General features: G+C 31.4%; 1 long non-coding RNA gene across 1 annotated transcript; it reads left to right on the top strand.

Moving 5' to 3' along the window:
• The first annotated feature begins 2212 nt into the window (after positions 1 to 2212).
• LOC111714501 (uncharacterized) lies at positions 2213 to 10154 on the top strand. Its single transcript, XR_002767993.1, has 3 exons — positions 2213 to 2312; positions 2387 to 2429; positions 9663 to 10154. It is a non-coding gene; the product is annotated as an uncharacterized LOC111714501 (long non-coding RNA).
• The last annotated feature ends 12300 nt before the right edge of the window (positions 10155 to 22454 follow it).

The raw sequence follows: 22454 nt of genomic DNA, 5'->3' as shown, positions 1-22454 counted from the left end.
CTATCTGGGTCCAGTGCTGACCCTCTCCGATCTGCATGGGACTACCGGAATCACCCTGAATAAAGGAATTTAGGTTTTCCATTTTTTCTCCGGAACATTATAGACCTGGTCGTAAAGGCCTTCATATAGATTCAGCTTGCTTATTAAAAGTCTCATCAATTTTGATTTTGCCGCTCTAGCTCACTTATGGTTTTCTGTAGCCCTCGTTCACAATTCAAGAAACAAAGATATTATCTCTGCCCAGAGCGAAACAGTCCTGAACTCCTGGTTTCTCCAACCTTACCTGGAGTAAAGAAATCCTTAAACTGCTGGTTAAACATGTTGTATTTTATTGCTATATTGTAGAACAGTCTTCTCCTAAATTAATTTCTAAGACTAATTTTATCATGTATTTGTAAAGAATAATTAGCGCATTGTCAACAAGCTGCTTTCTTAATCATTGAACTTAAGTTCGGTCCTCCCCACTGGATGATCGGTGGAAACAATGAAAAAGGGGGATAAGTATTTTGCACATGGCATGAAAGGCCTCCCAAGCGCTAAACTGCCTAAAACTCTAACTATCAGTCAATCCCGACTGATGTATGGCTAAATGCCTTAAACTCTAATAATCAGCATTTTATTGTAAGAAGTGGCAAAGAGCATATATTTTTTTTAAACAGAAAACCAACTTCAACCTTCAGATCTTTATAGGTAAAGATTTTCAAGATGTCTTATCCTTTTTGCGTAACCATGTATATTCAAGGTTCAACATTAAACAGGATACCATTACTTGAGTTGAAAATAGAAATGTAGAATATCACTGATCAACAATTTATTTCATAAATTTTCATACATAGACGATTTTTAAAAACTAAACCATAAAGGAATTAATGTTTTTCTGCGATATTTGCTAGTTTCCCTTATTTAGTAAATAATATTTAAATGGTTAAAGATCGACAGTGAGACAGATAAACCCGATTAATTTATTCAATTAATTTATTCATACTGTAAAATAATTTTTGGACCCAAATCTAAGCATAAAAATAGTCAGTCATTGAATAAATGAAAGCAGTGTAATATTATTTAAATAAAACTATCATTCTAATCATGTTGTTAAGGGAACCTAATCTTCTTGATGCAAAATGGAAAAATTTCGATTTTTATCAAACAAAAATTGAACGAAAATGAGGTCGAAAATACATCAAATTCGCGAAAATTTTGTAGAATGTACGAATTTCGTTCATTCATTTTAGCGAATTTTGTTCAACGAAAATTTTGAAAAGGTTTTATGCCATTAACATATATTCCTTTAATTTTTAACTACATGGCTGTATAGGAAACAATGAATGCAAGAAAGAATGGTAAATACATTTGCAGTCGTGAAGTCTCAATTTTTGTGGGCCCCCCTGTATATGGGTTGGGAAGGTACAAACCACAGAAAAAATATTATAATAGAAGGGAAATACAACTAGTTGTTCTGTCCCTTTCAGAGCCTGAAAATGAGTTCAAAGTAAATGTTTACAAAATATTCGGAGCACATCACTATATAATACAGTATGATCTCTAGGCATATCTGTCGCACATTCTTCTTTTTAAAAGTTTATGCTGAAATGTACTCGGGATCGCGTGACAGGTTGTCAGAGAATTGATTTAAAGAAAATTATTTTCTATAAGAAGATATTCCAGGGCCCAACAAGTTTCTTTAGCACAAATGAGTGAAGTACACCTGCAGTATGGACAAAGTACAACAAAATGCTGGTTTTACAATTTTTCGACTCAATTCAACTCTATACTTATCTGTTCTCTCTGGTACTAACATCCACCTTAAAGAATAATAGCTTGATGAAGTTCCTTTCTCTGTAATAAATCAAAAATTATAAATAAAGGAACTCCATTATTTGATAAGAATTTCCTTTTGTTAAACCACTGATAAAACTCTAACTTTTAAAACTTTCTATCTATCTATCTATCTATCTATCTATCTATCTATTCATCTATATATCTATCTATTCGTCTATATAATTATCTATCTATTTATCTATCTATTATCTCGTTATTTCTTTAATTGTGTGAGTTGTATAAAGTTAAAGTTAAAGTGCGATGTAAAATGTCACTATTAAAAGTTTAATCCAAGCTTACTTTATTCGAATATAAATATATATAGTATATATAATAATATATGTAATATAAGATATAAATTTAATTTAAGTTTTAATCATACTCGACACTTGAAACCAGCATTTTATTATTAAAAAACTGAAAAGTTTATTTTTTCTCTCAAACCTGAAAAGGTTAGAAGATAATTCAGTTAGGGTTAAATATTTTGATTAAAGGTAGGATTTAATTCATAATTTATTTATATATATATATATAATTTATATTTGTTGTAATAACCTTCCAATTATAGGCATAATTTAAACCTTTATCTGATCTTTTATGTGGAAGATAAGGTAGTTTTTCAAGGTTAAAAAGTATTCATTTCCTCCTGTATTATTTCTCTGTAGTGAACCTACAAAATAAAATAATCAAATTCTGAAAAAGAAAAGGATGGATTCTTGATCAGAATTGGACATGTCACATTTTTTTATTTTAAAGGGATAGACCGGCTATGTAAGGTAGTTGAACTGAGTATGCAGTGTTGTGGAGAAGCTTCTTTAGGATTCATTTGAGACATAGAAAACTTTTTAAAGATCTGTAAATCTAATAAGATTACGGTATGATTTTTACTTTATTTTTCGTCGTCGTTATTCAGTAATTTTAAGTTAATTAATTCATGTGCTTTCTGTTCTCTGTAAGCTAACAAGTAATTCTAGATCTCCAAGAGGTTAAAACTTTTAATTCAAGATATATTTAATGTTGAAATGAATTCCAGACAACTATTGTAGAATCAGAGCACTGTGAATTCAAGGTCTCAAGGTCTCAAGGTCTCAAGGTCTCAAGGTCTCAAGGTCTCAAGGTCTCAAGGTCTCAAGCTTGAATCGATGAGAATTACTTCTTACTAAGCTAACAACACATGTTTTATAGTGCTAAAATGTACATGTAAAGGGCTACAGAAAAGGGTAAGTGAGCTAGAGAGGTAAAATCTAACCCCAAGGCGTTGTGACATTCAAAGTTGACCCTGTCTAAAAAATTAATGAGACTGTTTATAAGCAGGCTGAATCTATATGGGGAGGGGGGCTTGAATGTAAGATTTAGATTATTTGAAAACAGTAATTATCAGTTTAAAACGAACATTACAAAAATGTGTATACAGGGTGGCCGCTGCAATAAAGACAGTTCTGAAAGTAAGACAACATTCTCGACTTTAAACTGTCGCAACGCCTAGGCCTTTGGTTTTACTGGCCTCACCAACTAACATGTACTATTTTGCAGCCCTTGGCATAAAGATTTTAAACATGCAACGTGCTTGTTTCTAGTTTAAATTTAGCAAAATATTGTTTGATTTTTCCGTGATAGCTTTGGATATCCTGGTCCACAGAGAAAACAATTTGGTTTAAGAAATGTATTTTAACAAGAAATGTATTTTCGTAAAAAGTAATTTTCAGTTTTAAATTAACATTATCGAATTTTCTTTAGAAAACTGTAAAGTTAAGTCATTTATTTTTAAAATAATGTATTTAGATATAAATCATTTATTTACTAAATGAATATATGCATATAAACTGTATACATACAATACACATTGTATAGTGCATAAATAATGGTTATCTAATGGCCGTAAATTGTAAAGCTATATCGATTAATAGCAGATACCCCCCCTCCCCAACCCCAATACCTAGATATGGGCACTTTCAGATTTTTATTTAATTCATTCGTTTTTGTTTTTCAGTCGTTAAGAACAAATTTAGTTATTCGTTTTCAGAATCATCATTTTCCAACTATTTGGTTAATTTTCCAACTATTAGGTTAATTTTCCAACTATTTGGTTCATTTTCCAACAATTTGGTTCATTTTCCAACTATTTGGTTCATTTTCCAACTATTTGGTTCATTTTCCAACTATTTGGTTCGTTTTAAATAAATAAAAGATTGTTCGAATAAATCGTTCAATTGGTGAAATTGTATGATCGTACGTTCAGTAAAATCGTGCATTTAATACAATCCTTCTTTCTGGATGGTTTTCTTAAAAAATCGTAAAAAACATGTTCGTTCTGAAAAAACTATAGTTTTTCAAAACTTCTTTCAGTAAAAAAGCAGATCGGTTTTCAAGATCGTTCAAAAAACAATCGTCAGTTCTTTTAAAGGTTCGTTCAGAATTAGTTTGTTCATTAAAAATCTGTTGTTTTTTGGAGTTTGTTTGAACCATAGATAAAGATAGATTGCGCATAAGACGAAATTTTTCATCTTGAACGATATAAATGTACAGAGATGTTTTAAAGATATTCCTATTTTATAGATTAACTAGGTCGATTGTGAACATTGGCTGTTCTTATTTCATTGAGTACTTGTGGTGTACATGTGTTCTGTAGAGAGAAATTTAAGTTAGTTTAGTCTTTCTCATGTCCTTCTTCAGTTCTCGTCAATATGATATATTGCTCAGTGAAATATTGTTGTTCAAATAGTTCCATTCCCGGAGTTATTTAACACTCTATTATGAAATCCATTAAAACACCAAACTACCCCGCTTATCATTGAAATACACTTTGACCCCTAGAAGTATGAGTTCGCGGACTGTACAATTCTTGGTGATTTTGCGTACATAAGCTATCTATGTTTTTTTATTTATCTATGGTTTGAACGAACAAATTAGAAATCGTTCATGAACGGTCTGATTGATTTATAAAGTTTTTTTGTTTTTTAAATTTCATTTGTTTAAAAAAACATGCATATCTCTACTGCCATGCCATCCTTTTTTAGAAGAGATTAGGATAGTTTAGTTCATGTTTTATTTCTAAATTATGCTTGATTTTGGTTGACATCAATCTGTGGAGGAAAATTCAAAATGTTGAAAATATATCATTCTAATCTTAATAATGTTGTTTTAACGAATAACCTTTATCTTTAGTTGAAACTCTCCTTTACAAGAGAAAGTTTAATATCAAACTTGAATGACAGGAATGTCAAAACCAGGAATATTTCTTCACAAAAATATTTTAAATTCAGTTCTAAAAACCGGACAGTTTTCAGTGAATTGATTAATTCTTTTCTAAAATCCTGATTTCTTTATTAATGACTTGGAACCTATATTTCGAAACTTTTTACATTCTGTATGAAATCACGAAGAGATGAGAGATTTGCAAAGGAATCGAGTCTGTGCCCCAAAACCTGTTTTTCTATTCCCTATATCTTGCAACCCAGTGTCGTAAATGTTAGATATTTAAAAAACTCAATTCCATTGTGCTATCTTGCTAAAATTTTTTTAGAATTTAGAACAAACTGTTCGTATTTTAAAATAATTTCCACTGTTTGGCCGATCAAAATGATAGAAGATATAAATCTTGTTTTGATGACATTTAAATGTCGGCTAAAAAGTTTTAAAAGTGTTTATTAAGTTGAATTCTATTACTTTAAAATTAGGAACTCATTACATTGAAATTTTACTTTATCATCCCTTTACCTTTGTAACAACATGATTTTTAAACCTTGATCTGAGCAGTGATTTTAGTTCAAAATAGGTTTCAAACATCAGAGCTGATACTTTAAACATCAGAGCTGATACTTTAAACGTCAGAGCTGATACTTTAAACATCAGAGCTGATACTTTAAACATCAGAGCTGATACTTTAAACATCAGAGCTGATATTTTAAACGTCAGAGCTGATACTTTAAACATCAGAGCTGATACTTTATACATCAGAGCTGATACTTTAAAACTAAAACAAGGAACTTGAGTAGACCTGAGTCTTTGTCACGCTTAAAAAAATCATTTTATGAAAGTTTCTTTTTAGTTTTTCTTTGTTTGTTGTAAACTATAGTTTATTATTGAATTAATGAATAGTTTGTTTTCTTTGTGTGTTGTAAACTAGATTATTATTGAATTAATGAATAGTTTGTTTTCTTTGTTTGTTGTAAACTAGATTATTATTGAGTTAATGAATAGTTTGTTTTCTTTGTTTGTTGTAAAATAGATTATTATTGAATTAATGAATAGTTTGTTTTCTTTGTTTGTTGTAAACTATAGTTTATTATTGAATTAATGAATAGTTTGTTTTGATATGTCCGTTGCACTTTATGTAAATTTTTTGACAAATGCATTTTCTACATGTGCATCATAAATGCATTGTGCTCATACAAATTTGAAATCGAAAAAAAATCCGTTTTAAAATGAGGATTAATATTCTAATTAAACTTAAAGGGACTGTACAGGTAATTTCAAGTGACTCTTTTATACAAAGATCCAATGCCCGATTCACAATGGTATCCTTGCAACCTTTTTCTTCTTGTTAATGTGGAAGATATTGTCATTCTTCTGGGTTTAAAATCAAATTTCAAAACCCTATATCTCTGCAACCTGATGGTGTAAACCTAGCTTTGATATTTCAAATTCAGATTATTTGATTAAACGGAACTCCTAGTTCGAAATATCTACATTGGGTTGCAAAAATAAAGAGATTTGAAAATTTGAGTTTGTTGCTAAGACTCAATTCCCTTACGTAAACATTTTTAATTATTTTTTGGATACTTCACATCTCATCTTTCTATCCTGTCTGTCATGTTTGTCTGTCTGTCAATGTTTTCATCTTCTTTTTCCATCCTGTCTGTCTCTGAACCTAACGCTTTGTATTTTTAAACCCAGGAATAAATCTGAATATTGAATTTAAATATGAAATGAATAAAAGAAACGGAAGATAAAAATGCAGAGACAGATTTTATTTCAACTAAAATCTTAAATTTTGTTTTATTTCTTCTTTGCTTTCAAAATCCAATTTTTACTTACTTTATATGAAAAAAAGTTATTAAAAGGCCCAAATTCTGATTAGAAGATTTCGTCTCAAAAGAATGTTGGTTTTTAACTCTCACTCTTAATGTTTCTATGATGTACTTGCAATGAAATGAAATTAAAAAGTAAAGTTTAAAGGCTTAAACTATTATTTTATAGCATTTAATTTTTCCAGACATGCAATGTAAGTTGTAACTCATACAACTTAAATTCTGAAAAAATTCTTTATCTTAAAAGTAATACTGTCTAGTGTCTACCCCCCTGGTTGACCAATGAAAAAGTTTTTATGTGAAATAATGTTTATCAAGGTTTATGAAGATTGATCTGACTGTATATTTACTTTAAAACCTAACTTGTTTGATTTATTATATTTATGATTCCAGCTGCAATAAGAATATATTATACAACCAAAGGATTTAGATTATCATCAAGTAGAAAAGGGAGAAATTGAGACATATTTAATTGACAGATTAAGTTAACCTACGGTGATAACCAGAAAACTCTGAAATCGGAAGACGACTTTTTAGTAATATTTATGTGTTTTTTAGGTTGTTACAAAGCAAAAGGTTGTACTAGACACTTATTAAATCACTAATTAAGTGAAATGTGTCTGTTTACACTGTAAAATTGCTGTGTCCCAAGCTTATTGGACTATTTAAAATCATAACTTGAGTCTTAAAATCGTCTTCCTATTACAGAGTTTTCTGGTAATGACTGTATAATATATGAGATATTCACTTTTGGTTGGATACATCGCTTTGACCTGCATTATGGGACATCATTAGCACAATTTTTGGCAAAAACAACAGTCGTTTTAATGTTATTTTAAAATATCTAATTTGCATTTTTTTAAATATTTTGGCCTTATTGTTTTGGTTTTTTAAAACTTTTGAAATTTTTTTATTTAGAAAGAGGGGCGTACACAGGATTTGAGATTTGGGGCAAGCTACATTTTTTATTTCTTACCAAATCTGATATTAACCTACGCCTCATGGTTGGGAAGAGGACTATTTCCCCCCCCCCCTCTGTGGACGCTATTGCACTGAACGCGGCCGGTTAATACTTCAATATTATTTTATAACTAGCTGAAGGGCCCGGCGTTGCCCGTGGAAAAACAAATATTTGAAGAAAATAAATATTTGAAAAAATAAATATTTGAAAAATAAAAAAAACATTTTGAAAAAAAAATCGTTTTTGTAGCCTATAACAACCCATGAGTGTCCACAAAAAAAATCGGCCACATGAATTCAGCCGTTTTAACATATTTAGATTTTGTGAATATCTAAATATGTTAAAAAGTATATTTTAAAGAACTGTATCATGTATGTTTTATGTATATTTATGTTTGATTAAATTTTGAATATTCAAGTGGTGGTATAAGCAGTGTATAGCAGTATAGAATAATATAGCTTTAGAGGGGAAATTTTATTGATACTTAAAACTGATGAGGGATGAGAAGATAGGGAGGGAGAGGGAAGGAGAAGGAAGGGGAAGGGAATGAAGGANGGGAGGAAGGGGGAAAGAAGGAGAGGAGTGAATAATAAGAAGCGGAGCTAGTAGGGATGAGAAGAAATGAAGGAATAGGGAAAGAGAAGGAAGGGGGAGGATGGGAAGGAGAAGAAGGAAGGAGGGGAAAGAAGAAGAAGGAGGGGAGGTGTGAAGGAAATAAAAGGAGTAGGGATGAGAAGAAAGGGAGGATTTTTCAGATTTCCACCACTCTCTTCTAAACCCTTCTATATCTTCGGTCAGTGTACTGCAAATTACTGCAGAACGCACTGAAGGCTCAGTTGAGGGTACCAAGGATTTTTAAAAATTTTGTAACTATTTTTCGAGGTTCTATTTTTATTCTGACATACCATACATTGCATGTACCCCAGGTATCATTTGGAGTTCTTTAAACAAGTAAAAGCTTAACTGCACACTCCTGAATGCCAAGTCCATTAGCGTAGCGCCTGATCCAATCAGGGTTCACTCATGTGTTTGTTGTCTATTCTGAACCAATAGAAATAGAATGGCGGTAACATCTATCTTTCTATCTATATCAATATCCAATAAGAGGTATGAATCCTTCAATCGGCACTATCACTAAATGGAAATATTTACTACTACTGAAACTAAAGTGCACACTATTCAATTGGTTGTAAGGGGCATTTCATTCACATTAATACCGTTATCAGCGTTGTCTAAACAAACCTGATAGAAAAATCCTCGCTTTACCATCTAAATATTGTTTTTTCTCTGGTTATGGGTGTTCTCTATAAAAGTGATTTTCTGATTATAGGCAGCAGTGACAATAAAGATGATTTATAGAATTGTGTAGGGGTAGGGTGTCCTTGTGAATCGAGTATGGAGCGGCACTTTAAATGACGTGCACCGTCCCTGTGAATCGAGTATGGAGCGGCACTTTAAATGACGTGCACCGTCCCTTTAATATCTTCAGTTTATTGTTTGCATATTTGTATAGTTTTATACCCTACATTAACTCTGAAAAACATGTCTCAGAATCCAAGATATCTAAAACAAAAGCATTCTTCATTCGTCTTCCAACTATTTCCACACTTTATTTCTTTTGTTTGAAACATTTTCAGGTATAGCTCAAACTGAGGACTTACAGATCTTTAATAAGTTTTATAAGTCTCAAATGAATCCTAAAAAAATTGTCCACAGCACTGCATACTCAGTTTAACAACCTTACATAGCCGGTCTGTCCCTTTAAAAGATTTTTTATTTCAACACATGTCTATTGAATCATCCTGTATGATACTCCTGATATAATGATCCGTCCTATCAATTTATCATTTCAGGAATTCTGGATGGATTTCAGCTTATACAAGAGAAGATAAATCTTTCCTATTGTGATTTAATATAGTTTATAACAAAATATCATTGCACCAACTATTAAGAGAAGAATAGTCATTGGCACTGGAGGACAAAAAAATATCCTTATTTTTTTCTTTAAAAATAAGAATTTCCAATTGTGGCTTCTCTATGAAAGTGACGTTTGGATTTTAGCAGCGGAAACAAAGAACACTGTTAACATAATTTATTCAATGTTGTTTAAAGAAAGGTTTAAAGATTACTGTTGACAATCGGCATGAATTTCCTTTACTTGGGGTCACGTGAAATTACGTAAAGCTGCTACCTTTAAGATATCAAATCGATGAAATAATTTTTCCCTAAAAAACAAGCTGAGATCATCAATTTGGGAACTTTTTGAAAACAGGAAATTTGTTTTCTAAATTATAATTGTCTAATATATGTGTGTTGTCAGTTTGTTTGTATCCAATAAACGTTAAAACGGCCTCATGGGACGTCTCTCTAAGGAAGGGTAAAAGATGTTTTCTCAAAAAAATGTGTAATTTTCTATTTTAGTTTAGAAAATCCACCAACGAAAACAAACAAATCTGGGGAATCTTGCATTTTGGTTTTGTGCCTAGAAAGAAAGGTAGAAAAAACCAAATGTTTTGAAAGCTGTCATAATCGGGGATGAAACAATAAATGGCAAAGAAAGTTTAGATATATTGTAGAAATAGCATTCTTTCACTTCATTACACAGATTCTTAGGTTCTATTGACTAGGATAGATATACTTTATATTATTAGGATCCATTATAACATGAGGGGAAATAAATATATATTAACAGAAAAATAATAAAAACTGGAAAAAACAAATCAAAAAGAAGCAATTTCGCAATTTGAATTTAATTTGATAATTAAGAAAAACTTCCTGTATGGCTTCACGAAAACAAAATTAATATTTATGGACTGCAGGCTAGAAAGTAAAAATAGAAAATATGATGAAGACAATTTTTCATTTTCTTTTATTGAAGATTATGAATATTAATATTGTCTTCTTTTGTGTAGATTTTTATCATTAAATTCCAGAATACAGACGCTAGAGTTAAAAGGGCTGAAAGCCTTTATTCCTGAAAAAATTGTGTAGGAAAGACAACTGATCTAAAAAAAAAAAAAAAAAATAGAAATAAAACGATTAAAGCACTAAAACCTCAAGTTGCAATTTATCATAAAATGATATCTTAAATTTAGATGCTAGTTTACAATAAATAAAAATATGTCTGATGGAAACGCTTTTGAAAATAGAAATTTTATGATTACAAATTAAGTAAAAATACCAGAACCAAAAAACATTTTATGATCATGGCTGACTTTGGTGCACAAGATACAATTTGGAACGATAAAAGTTTGAAAATATATTTCAAGTTAAAATTAAATACATGAAACTAGTTTTCCGATTTGTTTCGCTAACTAACTTTGCATTAAAGATGTACATACCAATAGGGCTGGACCAAATTCCGCTAATGAAATTATTTTTTTCAAAAAAAATTGAGTCTTTGTCAAAAACTAAAATTTTAAAGCCATACATCTTTGCAACCTGTTGGAGTAAACCTTTCATATTTTAAACTTAAACTATTTGAAAGATATAAGGTCTACAACATCGGGTTGAAAAGATATAGGTGTTAGTTTGTGGCAAAACTCAGTTCCTTTGCAAAAATGTTCGCTTCCCAACAGAAAGAACAAATGTTGAAATAATGATAAACGTATAATTTTGTTAAATCTTGATGCCAAGCAAACTTTCTTTACACGCATACAGGGTTAATAAGTCGTTTAACGAAATTGTTAACGAAAATGTTCGCTATCAAACAAAAACCCCTGTTAGGTTATTCGTTAAAGGATCGGTTAAGGTAAAATGAAAGGGGGATACTTTAGACTTAAGTAAAAAAAGCTTCATTTGGTGTCCCATTTGGTGATATACGAAAACTCTAGAAATTTATTATAATTTGAATGTTATTAAATTTTATTTTTAAGTTTTCCTCAACTAAAGATTTCCAAGGCCCTGTCAACGCCAAATCAAAAACATCCTTTTTTATAATGCTAGCCTAAATTTAGATTTTTGATGTTTAAACATTAGTTGCAAAAACCCGCAATTTTCGAAAATTACAAAACTGTTTGAAATTTTCAAGTTTTCATAATTAAGCGGAAAAAAGGTTTTTTTTTCAATTATCTTTGTTAATAGATTTGACAAGTTCCAAAATGAAAAAAAAACTAAAATTTTAACATATTAAATGACTATTTGATGATGAAAAGATACATTTGAATTAAAATTATAAAAATGTAAAACATTTCAATTTACATGATTTCAAACCATTTAGCAAAGCTTTCATCTTCAATGTAGAACATATCTGACAAGTATTCTACTTTATTACTTTTATTACTTCATTATTTTTAAAATGTCATATTTTCGTGGATTTTAAATTTTACGATACCCTAGACAGTAGACACCTTTACTTTACGATATTAATGTTTTCTTAGATAAAAAGTGAAAATTATTAATTTCAAAAAGAAAGGAATTGAGTTTTTGCCACAAACTCTGATTTTCTAATTTTAATATCGTTGCAACCCAATGTCGTAGACCTTTAATATTTCAAACTATGAATGCTATTAGAGCAAATAATGTAAGTTTGAAATATCAAAGGTTTACAACAAAAGGTTGCAAAGATATAGGTTTTACAAAAACTGAATTTGCGACAAAGACTCAATTCCTTTATGATCGAATATATCCTGCTTGATCAGACACAGCTTTTATCGGACACTTAAAATGACAATAGGCCCTTTCCTAAAGGCAATTTTCTAAGCGGAAACTTCCCAAATCTTTCCTAAGCTCTCGACCCCCATAGCAGCCTGTGTCTCCTGACAAGGCCTAACCTAATCTGGGGAAAGTTGCCACTGGTGAAAGTTCACAATTGGAAAGTTGTGACTTTAGAATTGTCTCTTGGGTAAGTCGCTCTTTGGAAAATGTTTTTGGGAAATTACATACCCTTGAAATTACTGTAAACATTGGTATAATGATGATTAAATTATAAAACAACATTGCACCAGGAAAAAAATCTTAGTTATTAATGATTAAAACTATGTATTTAGAAACAGATGTTTTTTTTATGATAAAACTGTTTTTACTAAACTAGCAAATATGTAGAATAGATACAAGGAAAGATATTAAACTGAATTGCTCGGAAAGAAATTCAGACTGTGCGGTATATTTTGCGAAATGAAATTGGCACATTTTCAAATTCTGTTCAGGTTTTATCATATTTTTAGACATTCTACATATTTTAGGTTCAGCTGTAAAAACCGGCTCTTCCGTTTCGAATAAAACAACTTTTATTTTATAATATTATAAAATTTAGTATTTAAATGTTATTGGTAGATTTATAATAATAAAAATATCGGCTTTTATTAAAGGGAGTGTTCACGAAAAATGAAAGGGGGTATAGGTTTTATGCGATAAAAAAGCGCTTTTGATCGCTACTAATCTTACTTCTATCTGTTGCGTCTATAAGGAGAAAATTGTTAAAGACGTCTCATACCGAATAACTTAGCGGCCATACAAATTGAGAAAATTGCAACATACGACTTAGACCGTAAAAAATCAATTTAATTTCAAACAAATCATTCAGATATTACAACCTATAGTTCAGTTCACTTAGTCCTCCTAACTGTTTAGTATGAATATGCGCAGTTCACTTAGTCCTCCTAACTGTTTAGTATTAATATGCGCAGTTCATTTAGTCCTCCTAACTGTTTAGTATTAATATGCGCAGTTCACTTAGTCCTCCTAACTGTTTAGTATTATTATTATTCAAATCTTTTTATTGATCAAAAAATACATAGTAAACAAAGTAAACGTTATATATATATCAAGTATACGTACATTTTGATTTTATTATTTTACATAGGGTATCATTTATTTATGTAAAGATCATAAGTATTTGATAAATGACACAGTTTTCATGTATTAATTTAAAAGTAAAGTAAATTCAGCAAAGACAGTAAAGTAAAGTAAACTGGCAACATATAATGAGAGATCGAAGGGACCGAGAAAAACGTTTTCACTTTTTCAAATCTAAAAAAGGACGATTTGTAACACGAAGCATAAGGCAGAATTTATGAAGATGATACGAAAAAATATGAAAATATAAAAATATCAAGAGAACAAGATGCGAATATCGTACAAGAATAAGAGAATAAAGGAATAAGGCGATACACCATTAAGTAACCAATGGAATCTCGTTTTGAAATGTTAACGTTGAGAGGTTTTTTAAACCTGGGTATAAATAATAGAACACTATAGAACGAAAAAATGTTTTCAATGAAAGACCTTTTTGTATACTTTCTGAAGCTAAAGCATTAGGTTGTAATATAAAGGTCGATTTAAAATATGTAGGAAGGAACAGAAACAGAAACTTTGACGTGGGACAGAATGAATTGCCAAAAATACAAAAATTGGAAAAATTGAAAGAAGATGAGGCGATTCACCAGTAAATAACCACTATTATCTCGTTTCGAATTTTCAACGAAGAGTGTTTAAAACAAGATAGGTTAATTATGTGAGGACTAGTTATATGAGATCCATGTATTGACTTAAGCTGAGTTTAGTCTTTTACAGAAACATAAGATAGACCATTATTAAGGACGAAAAAGAGTATATTTACTAATGAAAGAAGACTAGAACCGCGTTTCACCAAATTACATGTAAACAAAATATAAATTAACATTTTTCAATTATGATATTTTCTGTAGCAAGAGTTTTCATTTTCTAAATTCTTAGAAATTTCCTTTGACCAATTAATTCTGAAACCTTATATACAGTGTTTCACCATGAAAGAAAATTATGAAAAATATTGAAAGAAGACTAGAACGGCGTTTCACCAAATTAATTGAAGATAGAATATAAATTAACATAACAAAGGGCGCTTCACCGAAATATTAGAATGTGCATGTTAGAACTGCAGCTTTAACGCATAACCTGTGTAAACTTGCACTTTTTGGAATAGCTGTACTCCTGCTCTAGTTTACGCTTATCAATTTCGAGGCCTTTAACCTTTGAATCGGCACTGCACTTAATCAGATCATTGGATTTACGATTTCCGGATATTTCCTCCAATTCCATTGCAAGCAGGTTATCCGGGTCCAGGTTTTCAGCATGATATAGGCTTGTTCCGTAGCCAGGAGGTATGTTTGGCGGGGCATAAGCGGTGTTGGGGAATTTGAATGTTGATGGAATAGGACGATGTCCAGGTCTGGGGTAGTTCAGATCCATCTGCAACAAGTTAATATTAATTACGAAAATACATATTAACAATAGGAAATGGCTAAAATCTTTTAATATAGACTTTAAGTTAATCTCTGTGAAAATCAATTCTATATTGAGGATCTGTTAAGTAGGCTAGTCTTTTATCATTTTTGTACGCCATAAAGGTAACATTGAGTTCGAATTTAAACCAGTTAATGAACGCATTTAGAGCCAGATTTTTTTTCATACACCTGCACTTCCATATATAGTACTTGGTATATATTATGAGAAGGTTGTTGGACGAGAAGATGGGAATATTTCTGAATCCAAAAATGAAGTCCTTTTTTGCTGGTATTAAGCGAATGTCGGTCCAGTTAGGGATAAATATACTATACACCTCTAGTATAAATGCATTAACCATTGTACATTCGTAAAATAAGTGCGATATAGATTCTATTTCAACCTGACAGAATGTACATTCTTCTCTAACTTCTCTATTAAATTTAGAAACAATCCTATTAGTTTTAAGTGTACCTCTAGTTATTTGATATTGAAACCATTTAAGTTTGTTATCAAAGAATAAATTTTTATTTAGGTCATAGCATCTTTCCCAAAAAAAATTGCCTTGAATAGCACCTAGTTCATCCTCCCATTTACGTTCCCTAATCTGTAGATTACTATTTGAATATTGAAGTTTTCTAAGAAGTGAGGTCCATTTGTTGCAGCCTTTTATTGAATAATTAATTATCTGAAGTAAGGGAGGAATGATGGGATAAATTAACGGAATTCTATCTACTGACCATCCTAGCCTTCCAATTGCATCTCTTACTATTTGTTTAACTGAAGTATAGGACAAAAAATCAGGCGATTCACCATATTTATCGTTAAACTCAGTGTCTGTAAGGAATCTAGTTTCTATACCGTTAATTGTAAGTATATCTGAAGGTGTGTTTATGATCCTTCCAACATTATTAAATAAATTTCTGTTGCAAATTGCCGAATTCCTGATAAATATACTCGATCCCCATATAGAGTACGAAGAAAAATTTTCAGGAGCATTTTTGAGATGCTCCAGCATGAGGGGTTTTATCGAGAGTAAGCAGTCCTTCCAGAAAGGATTTGGATATTTTTTGGCAATTTTATCATATTCCATTGTCCCCATATAAGTGAAAAAAGTTTGAATATCTATTCTGAAAACGTTTAGCAAGGTCATAGTAAAAATATATTTCCAGGCCGAGTGGCTACCCACCAATCTGCGAAACCAAGAGAATCTGAAAGCCATAAAGCTTGAAAATATATCAGGTAAACCCAACCCCCCCCCTTGCTTGAGGTTGCTTGGCGTCTAGTCTGGCTACCTTCTCAGAGCCTCCCCATATAAATTGATATATTTCAGATTCGATTTCTTTTAGTTGTTTCTTATCTAATCCTGGCAGTACAAATGATAAATGAGATAATTTTGAAAGGAGTAGAGTCTTAACTATGCAGTTACGGCCTAGAGGTGTTATAAATCTATATTGCCAGGATTTCATGATATAGCGCATTTCTTTAATCTTAATTTCATAGTTTATGTTCATGTTTTCTAACATTCCATCAAATTCAACCCCAAGTAATTTGAATCTTTGATCCCACTTTAATGATAAATGTTCGCAAAGTTTGTAGTTAACATTTGGTATATGTCCAAAAACTACACATTGGGTTTTGGTTAAATGAATTTTGAGCCCAGAGACGCAATAAAAATCATTAAGTATCATGATGGCATTTTCCAAGTTATTGGCATTGTACTCAAGAAAAATCGAGCAATCGTCGGCATATAATGATAAAAGTATTTCTCGATTTTCGACTTTATAGCCTGAAACATTAGGAGATGAACGAAGTTTAATACATAGAATTTCAATAGAAAGTACAAATAGGGCTGCCGCAATAGGGTCACCCTGTCGGCAGCCACGGGCGACATTAAAAAATTCAGATATATTTCCTGCATGATTAATACATGCTTTGAAATTATGTAGAAGAATATTTATCCATTTTATGAAATTGGCTCCAAATCCGAAAAAGTTAAGAGTTTTGTCTATGTATTTAAACGAAATTGAATCAAATGCTTTGTGGAAATCGATAAGTAATAATAATCCTGTCCTCTTTTTACACTTAGCCCATTGCATAATATCAAAAGTGTTTCGGATGCAGTCCCCTATGTATCTTCCGTTTACAAAACCCGACTGATCACTATGAATTATAGTAGGTAATACGGAATTAATCCTGTTAGCAATAACCGAGCTCATAAGTTTATATATGCTATTCTGGAGTGTGATCGGTCTCCAGTTTTCCAAAAACTGTTTAGGCTTTTCACCTTTGGGTAAAAGAGAGATAATTCCTATGGTCTGGGAGCTTGGCAATTTATTAATTATAAAACTATATTTCATGGCATTTAGTATAGTTCTCCCCAAATATCTCCAAAAACATTTGTAAAAAGCATAAGTAAACCCCGAGAAACCAGGAGTGGACCCATTTTTAGTTTTTTTGAGAGCATCTGTAAGTTCTTGTAAAGTAATTTCCTGCTCTAGAATATGGACCTGCTCATCATTTAACTTTGGGCATGTATGTTCATTATTTAAAAATTCATTAATTTCCAACGAAATATGTTCATCTTTGTTACTATAAAGATCTTTATAATATTTCTGGATCTCCTTTTCAATGGCAGGCTGACTGGTAATATTTGTTTCCCTTCCCTCAGCATCTTTGACAGTGAGTACAGAGATGTATTTTTGTGACGAAAGATTTTTTTCAATATTGAGAAAGTACTTAGTAGGCTTTTCACCCTCGATTTTGCTCAAAAGTCTACTGCTAAGATAATTAGATCTATTATGAAGTTCTCTAAACTCACTATATTGTCTCTCAGCATGTTCAAGCTCATCAAAAATGGTTGGGTAAGCTTCGCCGGAAGTAATTTTATTTTGAATAAGTTGAAGTTTGTTCAAAAGATCAGTCTCAATTGAGCTGTTAAAATGTCTTTTTGCTGCACTATATGTAATCGTTTCATTTCTAATATCATTTAAGATCATATCTAATAGTACATGAGGGTCGACATTAAATTCCATCAGTTCAATTTCTGATATATCTAAGCTCATAAATTGCAAAAAATCTTCATCAGAGGCATTTTGAAAAAAATTATCATAGGACGGATGGTTTACATATTTGGCAAAGCATTTCTTAATTGTATAATTAATAGCAGTTACATAGTCTACATCTTTTAAGAGCTCCGAATTATGCTTCCATACTCCCTTCCCACGCGTAAATTGTGAGAAGTCTATATTTAGAACAATTGGAGAATGATCAGACATGAATGCAGGAAATACAGACTGAGTTTGAATAAAGGGTCTCATTGATTCGGTTAAGAGAAACATGTCAAGTCTTGCCCTTTGAGGACCCCCCTTACGAACCCAAGTAAAAAGTTTTTTATTCGGATTTAACGTTCTGAATGCATCAATAAAACCATAATTTTCAATTAAATTGTTTAAAGTCCTTCTTGCCCTAGGATTCCTTGGGCTTATATATCCATAGTTATCAATATCATGATTAAGAGTTACATTAAAATCTCCGGTTAATATGCAGCTAGTAATTCCTGAATTCTGATAATGTTCAAAAATTTGCTCATAAAATTCAGGACGGTCGTCGTTAGGTCCATATAGTACACCTAGTAAAAAAACTTGACTATCAAATTCACATTTGAGCCATAAAAGGTTACCCTCATTATCATTAGTGTCGGTATTCACCTTTATACAGCATTTTTTACTGATTAAAATTGCAACTCCTCTAGAGTTAGAAGTAAGACTGTTGAAGTGACAATAATAATTGGTTTCATTTTTAATGAGAGTATGAATTTGTTCACTAAATCTAGTGTCAGTCAGGCATAAAATGTCAGGTTTGCTTTTAGAGATATGGTCAAAGAATTGATTTCGCTTGATTTTATCGCCTAATCCATTTACATTTGCTGTTACTATAGTTAATTGACTTACTGAATTTATTATACCATCGTTTAGATCAAGAGCAATATTTTTTTTAGTTCAAAAAGATTCTCGGTCATAGGTCTTAATTGTGTCATTTTGAAATAAATAATCCAGATATGTTTAAAAAAATTATAAAAATACATTATTTTGAAAAAATTAAAATCTAAAGTAAATATTGTAAAGAGGAAAGTCAAAGGAACAAGCACAAGAAACCAGATTTTATGGCGATTCACCTTCTTTGTTGTAGGATATAAATAAAACCAGGTTAGTGCAGTATAATATACCAAAATTGCAGGTGTATAAGAATGCAGGTGTACAAAAATGAATTAAGTTAGCCAGAAGAGGACCGCAGAAGAAAAGTAGCCAAAAGCAGTATTTAGATCGAAGCCTTATTCCTTTACAATGTTAATCAACTAGTTCAGCTAGTTCAGAAATGCGCTTCACATTAAAGGTAAGCAATACAGGCGCTTCACCTTCCCAAATATGCGTTATTAAGAGAAATAATTATAGAATGCGTTTCACATATTTGGGAATTAAGCAAAAAGAAATGGCATTGCCCTTTTTTTAAAAAATATGCGCTTCACATATCTCAGTATAATTACCTTAATGATCTGGGCACAAGCTTAGGTCCTCCTGATCAATCTCTAATCAATCTCATCACTCCCAATCCATCTCAAATCAATCTCAAATCGATCTCAATTAAAAGATCTATGTCTAGCAAAGTCTCCAGCACGTGTGCACAGTTCACTTAGTCCTCCTAACTGTTTAGTACTAATATGCGCAGTTCACTTAGTCCTTCTAACTGTTCAGTATTAATATGCGCAGTTCATTTAGTCCTCCTAACTGTTTAGTATTAATATGCGCAGTTCACTTAGTCCTCCTAACTGTTTAGTATGAATATGCACAGTTCACTTAGTCCTCATAACTGTTTAGTATGAATATGCACAGTTCACTTAGTTCTCCTAACTGTTTAGTATGAATATGTGCAGTTCACTTAGTCCTCCTAAATGTTTAGTATGAATATGCGCAGTTCACTTAGTCCTCCTAACTGTTTAGTATGCATATGCGCAGTTCACTTAGTCCTCCTAACTGTTTAGTATGAATATGCACAGTTCACTTAGTCCTCCTAACTGTTTAGTATGAATATGCGCAGTTCACTTAGTCCTCCAAACTGTTTAGTATTAATATGCACAGTTCACTTAGTCCTCCTAACTGTTTAGTATGAATATGCGCAGTTCATTCAGTCCTCCTAACTGTTTATAGAAAATAATCGATGACTAAAGATTGTAATATCTGAATGATTTGTTTGGAATTAAATTGATTTTTTTTCGATCCGAGTCGTATATTGCAACTTTCTGAATTTGTATGGACGCTACGTTCTTCAGTAAAAGTCGTTTTTGACAATTTCTCCTTATAGACGCAACAGATAGAAGTGAGATTAGTAGCAATAAAAAGCGATTATTTTTCGCCGTTAGCCTATGCCCCTTTTATTTTTCAAGAACGTAAAGACGTACTTTGCATGACTCCATTTACTACATAGCTGCTAGATATCTTTCTGAGTATAGGTGTTAGCACATATTATAAAGAATATTCATAACTACCTCGAGATTCCCAGTTCTGTAGTCTAACACCATTATGGAGAATTTTCTATAAGAAAAGTTTTGGAATAAATTCCAAAGTTTTGAAGTTGGGTTTAAATCATGATTTGAATATGAATATTTTGCTCCATTATAGATGATATCTATTTAATGGTTTGCGATAGATCTATCTAACAAAATGTGGATTTTATGTTTAAAAAAAATAACTATTAATTGTCTAGAATTCCTTACATTTAGTTTACTAGTAGTCTGTACATGTAAACATTTAGTTTACTAGTAGTCTGTACATGTAAATATTTAGTTTACTAGTAGTCTGTACATGCAAACAGTTAGTTTACTAGTAGTCTGTACATGTAAACATTCAGTTTACTAGTAGTCTGTACATATAAACAGTCCGTTTACTAGTAGTCTGTACATGTAAACAGTTAGTTTACTAGTAGTCTGTACATATAAACAGTCCGTTTACTAGTAGTCTGTACATGTAAACAGTTAGTTTACTAGTAGTCTGTACATGTAAACAGTTAGTTTACTAGTAGTCTGTACATGTAAACTGCAGTTAGTTTACTAGTAGTCTGTACATGTAAATAGTTAGCTTACTAGTAGTCTGTACATGTAAACAGTTAGTTTACTAGTAGTCTGTACATGTAAACAGTTAGTAAACTCAATTCAGTATTTCAGAATTTGTTTGTAAAGTTTTACAAGTTTCTTTCTGAGTTTTCTAAACTCTTCATGGTCCGCATGACATTGCCTGTTACTTCTTCTAACTTTACTTTTGAAGAAATTTTTAAACAAATATAGAACAGTTGGATATTGAACAACACACAGAAGTGGATGCAAATACATTAATAAATGCTATTTAAAAAATATATATTAATACAATGAAGACGACTTTAGATCTAAGTATTTAATTCTAACAATTTTTTTATTTAACTTTTTGGAATTGAGTTTTAGCCACAAATTCAAATGTTCTAATCCCTATATCTTTGTAATCCGATGGTGTGAACCTGTGATATCTCAAACTACAACTATTTGATTAAACGAAATTCATAGTTTGAAAAATCTAAGATCTACAACATCGGGTCACAAAGATATAGGGGTTAGAAAATTAGAGTTCGTGGCAAAAACTCAATTCCTTTTCAAGTAAACAAAAGAGAAGCTGTTAATTGACAACTTCTCTTTGTTTTCCTGTATCCATGCTGTTTAAAAGCGTGGTAGAAATAAAAAAATTAAATCGGTAGTCGACTTTACTGTATTGATTAATACGACGGCGACAATGTTAAACAATGAAAATGCCAGAATATGTCTTAAATAAAGTAGTATAGTATAAACTGCCAATAGGGCGATATACTAAAATGACGAGTCAGTCCTACCAAACTATCAGTGCATTTGGTTTGGAGTTATGATGATAATTAAGAGACACTGCAAAGATTTATTAACGATATAAAAACATGTATCACTTGTATGTTCTTGCTCTACTCTTCTTGGTGAGGGGGGAGGTGAGCATGTACCATAGAGTGTACGAGTGAACACTCTAAGGTACAGAGGATTTTGCAGGATATCGGAAACGATCCAACTCAAGCAATATTCGGCCCTCAGAGACTAACTATAGTTCAACCAAATTCTAAAGTAATAGAAATGTAGATTTACAATATTTATCTTCCATACTTTCTATTTCGATAATTGAATATAAATCTATACATGATAGATTGTTTGGGAGTTAGGTTTAGTAGGATTGTAAACAGTGCAGTACTGTTTACAAACAAAGCAAAAAGGGGCAACAAGTACCCGCATAGAACAAACGACCCTGTTTTAGAGTCTGAAAACGACCCGCACGACCCCAAAAACTGGCGCCGGTCCGACTCTGTTTTAGTACTAATAAAAGAGTCGTTTTTAGACCGAAAAG

This window comes from Eurytemora carolleeae, unplaced genomic scaffold (genome assembly GCF_000591075.1).
Source record: "Eurytemora carolleeae unplaced genomic scaffold, Eaff_2.0 scaffold1582, whole genome shotgun sequence".
In the NCBI taxonomy this organism is placed as follows: domain Eukaryota; kingdom Metazoa; phylum Arthropoda; class Copepoda; order Calanoida; family Temoridae; genus Eurytemora; species Eurytemora carolleeae.
This window is presented reverse-complemented; position numbering and strand designations above follow the sequence as displayed.